This window comes from Canis aureus, chromosome 9 (assembly GCF_053574225.1).
Source record: "Canis aureus isolate CA01 chromosome 9, VMU_Caureus_v.1.0, whole genome shotgun sequence".
Classification (NCBI taxonomy): Eukaryota; Metazoa; Chordata; class Mammalia; order Carnivora; family Canidae; genus Canis; species Canis aureus.
In genome coordinates, this window is record NC_135619.1 from 57077344 (window position 1) to 57090060 (window position 12717).

The 12717-nt window shown below is 49.4% G+C and overlaps 1 protein-coding gene across 4 annotated transcripts in view; it reads right to left on the reverse strand.

Annotated features, from left to right (window-relative positions):
* The window catches only part of STON2 (stonin 2), a 169007-nt gene extending 164337 nt beyond the window's left edge, over nt 1-4670 (reverse strand). For 2 of the 4 annotated variants that reach the window (XM_077910241.1, XM_077910240.1), the window contains exons 1-3: nt 4486-4670; nt 4240-4363; nt 1832-1951 (exon numbers count right to left, since the gene is read on the reverse strand). The gene's annotated coding sequence lies outside the window, so the exon portion shown is untranslated. The remainder of the gene's footprint in view (nt 1-1831; nt 1952-4239; nt 4364-4485) is intronic. The other 2 variants (XM_077910245.1, XM_077910243.1) reach the window with 2 other exon arrangements.
* Nucleotides 4671-12717: the final 8047 nt, after the last annotated feature.

Genomic DNA, 12717 nt, shown 5'->3' on the forward strand with positions numbered 1-12717 from the left:
CCCACATGCATTCTTCCTCTCCATTGTTACAAGAATGGCACCATTGGTAAACATTCTGCTCCTTGCATTTTTTCACTTAATATATTTTGGAGATCTTGATGTATTAATATCTAGAAGGATTCCTAATTTTTCTGTGGCTACACGGCACCATATTTCTCAGGTGTAGCATAATTTGTACAACCAGTTCTTACCAACGGACGTTTAAGTGATTTCTCATCTTCTGCTATCACTAATATTTGTTGCAATCCCTTACACCACACATTCTCACCCTAAAGAGGTGACAATGTGTTCTTGGCAGGGGAAAAGAAATCTTCCTCAATTTATAAAGCGCAGGTATACATAGAGTACAGAAGCACATATTCAGTACATGGGTGGTATTAACATTTTATGAGGGTGGAGACAGGTGATTAGGAGAAGAACAAATCTACAATGGTTCCTTAGGATACCAACAATGAAAAAGAGTTGGAGAAACACTACCACTGTCTTATTCCAATCCCTGTTGTCAACAGGCCACAGGATTGCCATGACTGGCTTAGGCCTGACGTGGAACATCTTCTGGAACTCAGCATATTGATGCTGGAGCAAAGTTGGGATGTTCGTGGCAGGAGGACGAGTGTGACTGTCTGAGATTAGTCTTGAGGCTGCTGGTGTCTGGACCAGGAGCATCCTACTCTCCTTGGAGCATGAGGACCCCGGGAGCCTCCCTCAGGCTCTACTGTCGGTGTGTGGCTTGGGACATGGGATGCATGAATGAACATAGCTTTCCAGTGACAATCTTGCCTCTTTCTTTACTGATGCAGAAACATTGGAAATATTAGCACAATTTTCTCTTGATTTTAGAGTATCTAGATTTTATAAAAAGTCCTCACAAATGTCACTCAGTCAAAGCCTATTCCTCCCTGCTAATTTGGCACCAATAACAGTTTAGGATAACTCTTAACCTCTCTGGCATTCTTTGAGGAAAAGAGGCATGAAGGGGTCGTGAATTTGCTAAGAGAAGAACTTAAATGTTCTTGCACACACACAAAAATAGAGATCCATTTGCAAGGTGATGGATATATTAATTAATGAGATGTGTGTGGAGTCTATTCCCAATGAATACGAATATCAAATCACCACCATGTACACTTTAAATATCTCAGATTTTTAAAAGATTTTATTTATTTATTCATGAGAGAGGCAGAGACATAGGCAGAGGGAGAAGCAGGCTCCATGTAGGGAGCCTGATGTGGGGCTCAATCCCAGGACCCCGGGATCACTACCTGAGCCAGAGGCCGGTGCTCAACCACTGAGCCACCCAAGTGCTCCAATATCTTAGAATTTTATATGGCAATTAGGGATCAATAAAGCTGAAATTGAAAAAAAAAAAAAAAAAAGAAAGAAAAACCAACTAAAAAAAGTTATTGGGGGTGGGTCCTTCTCCAGTTTAGGGCTGGATAACACACGATAGCATTTATCCCCTGAAGACATACGGGACTCACACATATGTGAGTCTCCTTGTTTCTTTTGGATCTTCTTTCTGGGGCACAGACAGAGGAGGGAGCTATTTCCCTCACCACACCCAGCTGTTTCCTTTCTCAGTCCGTAAGACTCATTTTCCTCCTCGCAGACCATTGCCAACCCTTGCCCGACCCTCCTGGGCTGAATCGGCTTCCTGCTTCTGACCTACATCTATTCTTTCCATTCAACCAGGTTGGAGGGTTGGCTGGGGGGCATATCCCTCAAGTCCCAAGGGGCAAGAAAATGTCACCAAAAGGCTAAAAATCATCCGTGAAATGCAACCAGATGAAGCACACTGTGTTTCTAAGAATTCCTCTCAGGGAGGGCTTACCATGGGGCTGGAAGGGCTGCTTGAGGAATGTCTGGAGAGAGGGTCAGGACCCCTCACCCATCCATAGTACCTGGTCCCGGAGTCCTGGGGGCCACCAGCTGCCTTCCAGGAAAGAGGGTCCTGTTGACGTAGAGCATACTTCCCATATGAATTATGCACATTCAGTGTGAACTGGACAGCTCAAGATGGTGGGGGGAAGGCTGACCTGGCTCCCACCTTTGCCCTCTCCACCTTCCACCCTATTCTATAAATAAATTTGAACAAACATTTAAAGAAGATTAGCTTGATCTATGTCAATGATTAGCCTACCCAGGGTGCCCAAGGGTCTTGGTCTAGTCCTAATCAGTGCTCATATTTTCTAAGACGTTCTGTCTTTATTCATTGGAAATATACATTTAAAAAGAAGAAAAAGGTTTTCTAATAATCACTCAAGTCCCCAAAGCCATAAAGGAAAAGATTGGTACATTTGACTCCACAACAAAAAGTTTGATGACCAGAACCACCATGGCCACAAACAACAGATATCAAAGTGGGAAAAAGACTGCGATTCATTTCACAGCAAGAGGTTAATTTCCTAAATAGATGGAAAACTCATAAAAATCAATAAGGATGAACAATCCCAATTGGAAAATTGAGCAAACGACATGATGAACAAGAGCAAAGAACTGCATATGGCTCCCAGAGATGGTCACCTGCACTCAGAAGAAATGCAAGCTAACAACACAGAAGCTCTGAAGATTCCTACTGGGAAAATGGGATCATCTTATATGGCAGACATTCTCTCCCATTCTGAATTGACTGTAGTGACAGATACTTCCTGTGTACAAAGAGGTAAACTGAGGCAAGCTTAAAAAGATGAGTTTATTTGGGAATAGCAGAAGAATCTCAATTTGGGACAAGCAAACTGTGGCAAGCTGTAGGTGAGCGCATTGGGGTTTGGGGTGGGTAGCTGTGTCCGTGGGCAGGAAATAGAGGGGAGAGCTCAGTTGAAGTCTGTTTAAAAAAAAAATTGGAGACCAGCTTTGAAAGCTTCCTGAGCTGGCAAATCTAGTCCAGTCACACACACAGCTCAAGACAGCCCCCCCTTAGTCACCTCCTGCTCACGCCCCTGGTCAAACTTCCCAGGCTTGAGATGGGACAAACTCTGATCAACTTCTCATCTGAGAAAGTTCCAATTCTATCACTTTCCTGTAAATCAGGCACTTGAGGGAAATCTGTCTCTTCCTCCCTAAGCTTTGTCTTCCCGAGGGCACATGCGTGAGATTTCCCATTTTGTTTCTTCCAGTTGTATTTTCGATTGAAATTGTTTTACAACCCACACCAAGTGCCTGCTTCTGTGTCTCAGTGTTTAAAAAAAAACAAAAACAAAAAACAAAAAACCACGCACTGGCACAGGAGGGACAAGGAGACAGCCCTGATGGTCATCTTGGTGAATCTGGACGGTGGGACGATGACTGCGGGTGAGGGTGAAGGGACACCCTCCTGCGCCCCTCGAGGGCCCGGGGGCCTCGGTTGGAGAACCTAAGCTGTATTTGCAGAGGATCCAGCCTTGGCTCGGGGGCTTCTCAGGAGAGGACTCATGGAGAGCAGTCAAAGCAGGAGGACAAGTACCAGGGACAAGGGACTAGATAGGGATGATGAGGGGACCAATTGAAGTACCGCCTGGGGTCCGACCCCTAGCCTGTGTCCCTGTGCGCCGGCTGGAGGAGCTGACTCGGGGACATGTCCTTGGGTGGGGGGCGCACGGCCAGCAGCTCGGGAGCCAGGGAGTGTTAGGGAGCCCAGGGCCCCATTTTCCACGGGGAGTGGCTCCGAGCACTTTGGGGCAGGGGCCCCCAGCCCACGGAAGCACCATCCCTCACTGGAGGAGACAGGAGACGCCCCCTTAGTTAGCAGGACCTTCTAAGGCCGCGTCCGAGTCCGCTCCGGACAAGAGATCTGGTTCCTAAAGCTGCCTCCCTGGGTGTGTGACCTTGGGTGAGTCACTCACCCTCTCTGGATTTGCGATTCTGGGATTCTCAAGTGTCTCTGCCAATCTCAATCTCTGGGGTGCCTCCTCCCTCTCTCTGAACCTCTAACCCCTGCCATCATGCAGGTGGAAGCAAGCACTGCCCATCTGGCTGCAAGCGCCCTGGGAATGAAGCTCCCTCTCCCCCCCCTCCCTCTCCCTCTCTCTCTCTCTCTCTCTCACACACACACACACACACACACACACACACACACACTGGAAAAGCTTCGCAGACCCTGGGACAATGAAACTTCAATGGTCTCTTCCCCCAAGGCAAGGACCTCACCCCCTTGGAGAATCTGAGCGAAGGAATTTGGGATGGGTGTAGGGTTCTCCCTGGGGCGGGGCGGAGGGGGGCGCTGGAGCCACAGAAAGGGTGTCCGTGTGGTCATATTTTTACCTGCGGTGTGACCGTGTGTGTGAAAACACAGGACGGGTAGACGGTGGAGTAAGGGCCGGGTCGTGGGCGGTCAGGCGGCAGGCGCGGGGAGGGCGGGCCCTGCGCGGGCGAGCTCTGGAGGGTTCTGGAGCAGAGGAAAGGCGTGTTGGCGGCAAACCGTGGGAGGAAGATTAGCCTGGTACTCGGGGACGTGGGGGGAGCCGAGACGGCAGGGGGATGCTGAATGGCACGACGGGAAGACCTTACCCCGCGTGGTTAAAAGCAGGAGTGAAGAGGGTGGAGGAGGTGACGGAGCACAGACGAAGCGTCTGGTTTCAGATGGGGGGTGTCCCCTCGGCCTCCAGCTCCCGCCTCCCCTTCCTGGCCGACTCCGACGTGTCCTCTAGGCTCCAGCTCCTCTATCAGGGCGGGTCACCTGGTTACCACCTCCCTCCCCCAGCCGGGAGGGGCGGGGCCTCACCTCCCTCGTCCCCTCCCCCAGCCAGGAGGGGCGGGGCCTCACCTCCCTCATCCCTTCCCCCAGCCGGGAGGGGCGGGGCCTCACCTCCCTCATCCCCTCCCCCAGCCAGGAGGGGCGGGGCCTCACCTCCCTCATCCCCTCCCCCAGCCAGGAGGGGCGGGGCCTCACCTCCCTCATCCCCTCCCCCAGCCGGAGGGGCGGGGCCTCACCTCCCTCATCCCCTCCCCCAGGCAGGAGGGGCGGGGCCGCACCTCCCTCATCCCCTCCCCCAGCCAGGAGGGGCGGGGCCTCACCTCCCTCATCCCCTCCCCCAGCCAGGAGGGGCGGGGCCTCACCTCCCTCATCCCCTCCCCCAGCCAGGAGGGGCGGGGCCTCACCTCCCTCATCCCCTCCCCCAGCCGGAGGGGCGGGGCCTCACCTCCCTCATCCCCTCCCCCAGGCAGGAGGGGCGGGGCCGCACCTCCCTCATCCCCTCCCCCAGCCAGGAGGGGCGGGGCCTCACCTCCCTCATCCCCTCCCCCAGCCAGGAGGGGCGGGGCCTCACCTCCCTCATCCCCTACCCCAGCCGGAGGGGCGGGGCCTCACCTCCCTCATCCCCTCCCCCAGCCAGGAGGGGCGGGGCCTCACCTCCCTCATCCCCTCCCTCCAGCCAGGAGGGGTGGGGCCTCACCTCCCTCATCCCCTCCCCCAGCCAGGAGGGGCGGGGCCTCACCTCCCTCATCCCCTACCCCAGCCGGGAGGGGCGGGGCCTCACCTCCATCATCCCCTCCCCCAGGCAGGAGGGGCGGGGCCTCACCTCCATCATCCCCTCCCCCAGGCAGGAGGGGCGGGACCTCACCTCCCTCATCCCCTCCCCCAGGCCAGGAGGGGCGGGGCCGCACCTCCATCATCCCCTCCCCCAGGCAGGAGGGGCGGGGCCTCACCTCCATCATCCCCTCCCCCAGCCAGGAGGGGCGGGGCCTCACCTCCATCATCCCCTCCCCCAGCCAGGAGGGGCGGGGCCTCACCTCCATCATCCCCTCTCCCAGGCAGGAGGGGCGGGGCCACACCTCCCTCAGCCCCTCCCCCAGCCAGGAGGGGCGGGGCCGCACCTCCCTCATCCCCTCCCCCAGGCAGGATGGGCGGGGCCTCACCTCCCTCATCCCCTCCCCCAGGCAGGAGGGGCGGGGCCTCACCTCCATCATCCCCTCCCCCAGTCAGGAGGGGCGGGACCTCACCTCCCTCATCCCCTACCCCAGCCAGGAGGGGCGGGGCCTCACCTCCCTCACCCCCTCCCCCAGGCAGGAGGGGCGGGGCCTCACCTCCATCATCCCCTCCCCCAGTCAGGAGGGGCGGGGCCTCACCTCCCTCATCCCCTCCCCCAGGCAGGAGGGGCGGGGCCGCACCTCCCTCAAGCCCCTGAGCCCCTGGGTTGGCAGTGCGGCCTGGTCTGTCCCTTCTGGGACTGTGTCTCTATTAAGGGCAGTGAGCTTGATTTTTCAGTGTTTTATTGTGTGCCTAACACGTACGTTATGTGTACTTACGGGGCTAGAAAAGAGTCTAAAATGCCTCATAGGTTCTAGGGTTTTTGTCTTTTTTTTTAACTTTCTTTTTGTTTTTGTGACATTTTAATTTTTCCAGGCGTCATCCCCACACGTAAAAGTAGTGCTGATGTATGTGCAGCATCGGGGTAGGGCAGTGATTTTCAACTTTTCAAAAACTATCATTCCTTGTTGGAGCTTTTTAAAGAGTATTTTTTTCCTAATTGTCTCCCTCCCAGCTCCCCATGAAAATCTTAATGCGACACACACCCTGTGTATCGGTGTATGTGCTGTGCTCCTGTGGAGGGTGACAATTCATTGTAATATCTGATACTTTTTTTTACATTCTCCCTTCCCCAACAACCACAAAGTTTTGCCCCATGTAGGAGGGACCAGGTCACTCCTACATGGAATACGTGGTGTGGGGTGACTATTTGTTTCTCTGGACTGTTACAAGTTACTACAAACATGGTGGCTTACAACAGTAGAAATGTGGGGCACCTGGGTGGCTCAGGGGTTGAGCATCTGCCCTCGGCTCAAGTCCTGATCTCCAGGTCCTAGGATCCAGTCCAACATTGGGCCCCGCAAGGAGCCTGCTTCTCTCTCTGCCTATGTCTCTGCCTCTCTCTCTGTGTCTCTCATGAGTAAATAAATAAAATCTTAAAAAACAAAACAAAACAAAACAAAACAAAAAAAGCAGCAGAAATTTATTGTCTGAGAGTTCTGGAGCCCAGAGGTCCAAAATCAAGGTGTCAGCAGGGCCAGGCTCCCCGCAAGTCCCTAGGGGAGAATTGTTCCTTGGCCTCTTCTAGCTTTTGATGGCTCTGGGCACTTGCTGGCTTGTGTCTGCATCCCTCCAATCTCTGCTTTGTCCTCACCCAGGCTCTCTCCTGTCTTCCCCTCTTCGGGTTGTGTCAAGTCTCAAAAGGACACCTGTCATGGAATTTCGGGCTTGCTCTGATAATCCAGAATATCTCATCTGGAGATCCTTAACTTTAAAAAAAAAAAAAGGCCACTTTCACAGGTGCCAGTGTTAAGACATGAAAATGTCTTTTTGGGAGCCACCACTGAACCTGCCACAGCGGCCTTGTGTCAGTGATACAAGCAAGAAAGCTCTGTGAAGGGACACCCGGGTGGCTCAGGGGTTAAACTCCTGCCTTTGGCTCGGGGCGTGATCCTGGAGACCCAGGATGGAGTCCCACGTCGGGCTGCCTGCGTGGGGCCTGCTTCTCCCTCTGCCTGTGCCTCTCCCTCTCTCTCTGTGTGTCTCTCATGAATAAATAAATAAAATATTAAAAAAAAAAAGAAAAAGAAAACTCTGTGAACATGTCATAACTCACAATGCTGGTCAGGTGTGGTGATTAAAGTTCTGCGGTGCTTCCAGCAGTTACAAGGATTCTGTTGGGAGAAGCCGAGGAGGATAAGCCTCTCCAATTTCTCCTAAACCCAGAAAAAAACTTAATTTTTTTTTCCCCTTCCGCTCCCTTTCCTCAGATGTAGCCCTTTGGCGCCCTCTAGTGGTAACTACAAAGTCGTAATTTTGCGAGGAAAATCTTCAGGTTTTTAAATGGTTAGCTATGAGAGCCACAGAAGAGCAATTTTCTAAAAAAAAGAGATTTATTTATTTATTTATTTATTTATTTATTTATCTATCTATCTATCTATCTATCTATCTATCTATCTATCTATCTATTTATTTATTTATTTATTTATTTAAACAAGGAGTTTAGTTTTATTTTCTCTGTGCATTTGCAAAAATACTTAGGACCAACATAGAAACAATAATAAAACCTCCTGTGAAAATTACACTAAAAAAAAAAAAAAAAAAAGGCCTGAGAGGGATTAGTGCCTTAGCTCTAGGGAGCTACAGTAAATCTGACTGGTTCAAGGAATTGAAAAGATATTAGGAAGATAGAGACGCAGGCAGGGGGAGAAGCAGCCTCCATGCAGGGAGCCTGAGCAGGACTCGATCCCAGGACCCCAGGATCACGCCCTGAGCCCAAGGCAGGTGCTCAACCGCCGAGCCACCCAGGGGTCCCCAGAATGGCAATTAAACAACCCCAGAAGGGGCTTGGAGCAGCTGCACTCTAACCCAGCACAACTTACTGTCCACCATCCGAGAAGCGGTGTGGCTTCTGTATTAATGCTTCCTGCTTCTCAACTCGCAAAGGGCTCCGTCACTTCGGGGGGCCACCTTCCATGTGGCCTCCTCCCACCCTGTGTCTGGAGAGCAGCTGCCCCTGGTGGGGCCTCCACAGGCCGTGAAAGCACCCACTTGCTCTCCCTCCCCTAACAGCCGTTTCCTAGCAGGGGTTCCTCCTCCCTGTGTGGCAGTGGGGGAGAAGAGAGCAGGGGGATGGGGATGGGTTGGGGGGAGTGCAGGGGACTCTTAGTCCAAGTGGAGAAATCACCCAAGTAATAAACCCTTCAAGTACATCTGCATTGAAGCAGGTTTTCTCAAGAGCTGACTCTGGATCTTAACAGATTTTTATAATGTTATTTTAAAGTCCATCCACAAATGCAAACATTAGCCCAATTGATTTGTGTGTTCGGCATCAGGCCAGGCTCAGGGCACAGGCTGGTAAGACAGGACGCATGTCTGTCTTCCTCAAATTTACTAACAGGGAGACCAAGATCGAACAACTGCTGCGAAAAATCAATGATAAGAATTGCTGTGGAGGGAAAATATGGAGGGATGCACAAGAGGTGGGCCAGGCTTAATGCGGGGATGGGCAAGGAATTGAACAAAGCTGGGTATGGACACTGCACGAGCACACACTCCTCTCCTGGCTCTGTTGATCTTGTTCACCAGTTCAGCTATTTCAGGAAAGTGGATGTGGGAGACATCCTAAATAAATAAAATCCAGACATTTTATCCTAAATTTGTAGACAAATCAGGTAGGACCATCCACGGTGATAGAAGCTCTTAAAAATTGAAATCAGGAAGAACAGCTTTGGTTGTGAGCTCTTGGAGGCCATTTTTATTTTTTTAGTTTTATTTTTAAAGATTTTATTTGTTTATTTGACACAGAGAGAGTGCGCACAAGCAGGGGGAACAGCACAGGCAGAGAGAGAAACAGGCTCTTTGCTGAGCAGGGAGTTCAATATGGGGCTTGATCCCCAGACCCTGGGATCGTGACCCAAGCCAAAGGCAGACACTTAACCGATGGAGCCACCCAAACGCCCATTGGAGGCCATTTTTAAATGAAGTCCTTGAGGATGAGTCTGATGTCTGATTGTGTCACCCTGTTTCCTCACAATTAATAGCAGGAGTTGTATACAGAGAAGTTAATCCAAAGCAAGTCAGACACTGATATTTCCATAACCAGCAGATTATTTATTAAATTCAAAGGTTAAAAAAAAAAAATTCAAAGGTTGCTGATGTCAGGAAGGAGAACAAATGTGTGATTATGGCAGCCTGTCTCCAAGATGGTCACCATCAGGTCCTTCCCACTCTGTCCACCCATCTGATTCTCCAGTGGGAGGTGGCATCTATCCCTCAGCCCCACATCCCATGGATCTGAGCTGGCCTAGGTGACTCATTGACCCATAAGATGCAGTGGACGTGATGTTGGGGACTTCTGAGGCCAGGTCCTAAGAAGTCCTGCAGCTCCATCTTGGCTCTCAGGATGTTCTGGGCCCTGAGACCCCTGTGCCTGGAGAGGGTGACACTAGCCAGTGCTCAGCTGTTCTAGCCAGCCCAGCCCAGGCACAAGGTGTGAAGGAGCTGTCTTAGATATTCTGGGCCTGGAAGATGTCAAACAGGCTATTCAAGCCACACCAGCAGAAGTCCCAGACACAGAGGAACAGAGTTGAGCCAACCTCAATGTGCTCTAGACGTTTCTTCATGCCTTTACATTTGTAAGCAGCAGTAGATGCCTGCAGACACTGCTTTAAACAACACGTGCTGAAAATAGAGCAGCTTGTTAACAGGGACCAGAACTAGGCTGACACGTGAACTGGAGAACATTGCAAAATTTGGTGGTTTCTTTTTCCTGTTGCCTATAGTGCTATGATTCATACCTCCACTATAAACCTCCCTAGCTGCGCTTAGGAGACAGTGTAGCACTCTACTTAAGAACTTGGGTTTTAGAGTTAAGAAAGTCTCTTATTTGAATTCCAGTGGCCTCAAGCGAATGGCTTAGCCTAGACCTCAGTTTCCTCATCTGTTAAAAGGGAATGACATGAATAATACAGATTAAGTTCATTAATGCATGTGAAGTATTCAGCGCCTGTCATATATTCACATTTTGTGGTCAGAATGGTGTTTGGTGGTGATCCCCAGAGCACAAGAGCCTTTTTTTTTTTTTTTTTTAAGATTTTATTCATTTATTCATGAAAGACACAGAGAGAAAGGGAGAGAAGCAGGCTCCAGGCAGGGAGCACGATGTGGGACTTGATCCTGAGACCGCGGATCATGCCCTGAGCCCGGGGCAGGTGCTCAACCACTGAGCCACCCAGGCGTCCCAAGGGCCTGGTCTTATCTTTAAATTCAATGTACATTTCAGTGCCTGGGCCATAGTGATTAATAAAGGCTGTTACATGAATGACAGAATGAGACCCTATGTTATAAACTTTAAGATCGACATTTTAACATGAAGGATGACTTTGCCCGTACATTATTTGGAGCTAAGCACTTTAGGTCAATGGAATATGTCATTTCTACCATGAAGTTCTGTAAGAATCAGATGTCAGTGGGAAAATAAGCCAGTTCAATAGCTTTTGGCATCTTAAGGCCTCCAAAGGGCTGGACGGCACTGTCACGAGCATCCCTTGCAACCTGTCTCATGGTGCATGTGTAAAGCGAGTGGCTTGCTCCAGGCCACCCACCCGCTGTGGGGACAAGAGCAGAACTCTTCCCTTATGAAGGTGATGGCGCCCTTACCCTCTTCTTGCACACCCCAGGGCCATTCGGTGTGGTCAGGACTGATCACTAATCTCTTCTACGAAGGGATCGCGCACCTCTTGGAGATGCAATGGGAGAACCCGCCGGGGATGCAGGAAGCACCTATAGGCCACGCAGGCTGTATGTGGGGACCCTTCCTTTATGCATCTGTGTCACCTGTCATCATAACTCTTGCACTGGAACAGTGACTCATCATGAAAAAGCCCCTTTTTTGCATTGCTGGGATGCAGTTTAAGTTTTCTGTAATTAATGTTGGGGTTTCATCCTAGTTCTTAGGCCTTTCTTCGATTTCCCTGCTTTAAGGCATCAATGTCTTTTCCCAGCTTACTTTACTGTGTCTGGTGAGACCTGTAGGATCTTCTTTGGTTTACCAAACCTGACGACACAAAGTAGCAGTCAAGTCTGTTATGTAGTTTTAATTGCTTTTAAATTTCTATAGATAGCAAGTAAGCAAACTGAAGCCTTCTTCAGTTCCTTTTTTTTCTTGCCTTTGAATTCAGAGCTGCTGTTCACAGATCCAGTGTGGCACTTTTTAAATTTAGAGTAAAAAATAGAGACTATAGGAAAATCGTGCACTGTTTTCACCTCTTTCTGGCAGTTTCTGTGCATCATGTAAGATGTCGCCAGCCAAAGAGCATTGTCCACATGGTATGGAAAAGAAAATAACATACTTGTGTAGGTTGGAAAAATTCAAGTCAATTCTTTACTAGGACATAAGGGTAAGAAGACCAGCTGAATGATTTCCCTACCTCTTGTCCCTCTTCCCAATCAGGATTGGTTTCTATTTGTTTTAAGATTTCATTTAGAACAAACAAGATTCAATTAATGACATTTTTCTGAGTATAAAAACTACAGACAAGGGCTTGGGGGATGAGCGGGGAAACCCAGATGTGCCACCTCTGAAACTCACAGCTGTGCTTTCAGATCTTGAAATAAATCTGTTTCCGAGAATGGAGGTTTCTGTTGTTCACATTTAAATCTTGAATTACAGAAAAACGTCAATGACGTTTTTATGTTCCAAGTTCAAATCCTTATTTAGGATAGTTGAACCTCATATCCAGCACTCACAAGACTCCTGAGACATTCTTTTCGATCCTGACAGGTTAACAGAGATCTACTGAGAGGTAGAGAGAAGGCAAAGGAAAACTTCACTGAGCAACAACAGAAGATATTTATATGAATGTTCTGAAGCCAACTGACCATATTCTATATGAAGAAAATTTTTTTTCTATGAGAAAAAATGTGGGGTTTTAATAGTTTAATGAATAATCCAGCATTACTAGGTAATGCATAAGAGAAATTAATCCAGACCAAAAACACTTGGCTACTATGAGAATCAAGAGTTTGATGTAATAGTAACAATAAATGTAATACTAACAATAAATTACAAGGTTGGTAGATTTTTCAGGATCCAATCATAAGGTTAAAACTAATGACGTTCTAAGTGGTAGAAAAATGGCATGGAAAGAAATATACAGGACCCATAACACAATAGTACCTCCTTTTGAACTGGTAGATTCTAAAGCTCGTTTTCCTTGCTCAAAAAGTTTTTTTTTATGGTTTCTACTACAGAATTTGCTTCTAATTATTTA